Here is a 1,232-nt window from a genome sequence, read left to right as displayed (position 1 = left end):
GACACTTATAAGGATTCCAAGTCGATTTTAAATAATTTAAGATGAATTTTCCAGAATATAAAAATAAAAAAGCACCAAAGAGGCTAATAAAATTTGAGTGAATTTAGAGATATTTTAATAACAGAGAAAAAATTAATACAATTCAAGATGAATTAAAAATAATTTGATAAAATTCCTAAAAATTCAAGGTGAGTTTAAAAGACTTAAAGGTGAATTTGAAAGAAAAAAACTCTGAAATCCATTTAATTGAGTATAATTGAGTGAATTTAAAAAGGTCCAACTGATTTTAAAAGATTTCATAAAGAGTTAAGTAAAATAAAGAATATTATAAACAATTAAAATTGTTCAAGAAGATTTCAGTTTGAATTCGAAACTGAATCAAATATGTTAAACAAATCCAAAATATTCCACTGATTTCGGTAAAAATGGAGTAAGTTTAGAAGAATTTAAGAGAATTAAAGACACTCTGATAAAATTCATGAGGATTTGAAGAAAGAAAATTTTTTTGGATTGAATTGAGTAAAATTACAGTGAACAGAACTCAGCGCAAATATAACAGAATTTAAGTGAATTAAAAACTAATTAAATCTAATTTGAGTGAATTTAAAAAAAACTTGACTTAATTAAAAAAGAGTCAAAATATTCCACTGATTTAAGTAAAATTGGAGTAAATTAAGAAAAATTCAAGGTACTTCAAGGGAATTTAGCGAGATTTAATTAAAAACTGAGGAAATTCGAAAGAATTACAAAATTTGTAATAATAATTTAAGATAAATTAATAATAATTTGATGAATCTTGAATGAATTCAAATGAGTTAAAAAATGTAATCAAAAATTTTCTACTGATTTCAATAAAATTAGAGCGAGTTTAAAAGAGTTGAAGGAAATTCAAGAGACTTTGGTGAATTTTATAAGAATTTTAAAGAATATAATTTAAAAAATGTGAAAAATAAAAAAATTCTATTAAATTGATTGAACTGGAAGTGAACAGAATTCAGGGCGTATTCAATAGAATTTGACTGAATTGGAAAGAAACGAATTCAATACATTATGAGTAAATTTAGAGGAATTTAATGGAAAGAGAGAATTCGAAAAAACGTCTAAAATTCGAAGTGAAATTATAATAAAAAACCTGGAGGAAATGGAAAAAATTTTAATTCAAAATATTTCACTGATTACAGTAACATTGGAGTGAATTTAGAAGAATTCAGGGGGATTCAGAAGTATTTGAC

This window comes from Belonocnema kinseyi, chromosome 2 (genome assembly GCF_010883055.1).
Source record: "Belonocnema kinseyi isolate 2016_QV_RU_SX_M_011 chromosome 2, B_treatae_v1, whole genome shotgun sequence".
NCBI classification, from domain to species: domain Eukaryota; kingdom Metazoa; phylum Arthropoda; class Insecta; order Hymenoptera; family Cynipidae; genus Belonocnema; species Belonocnema kinseyi.
Note: the sequence above shows the minus strand (reverse complement) of the source record.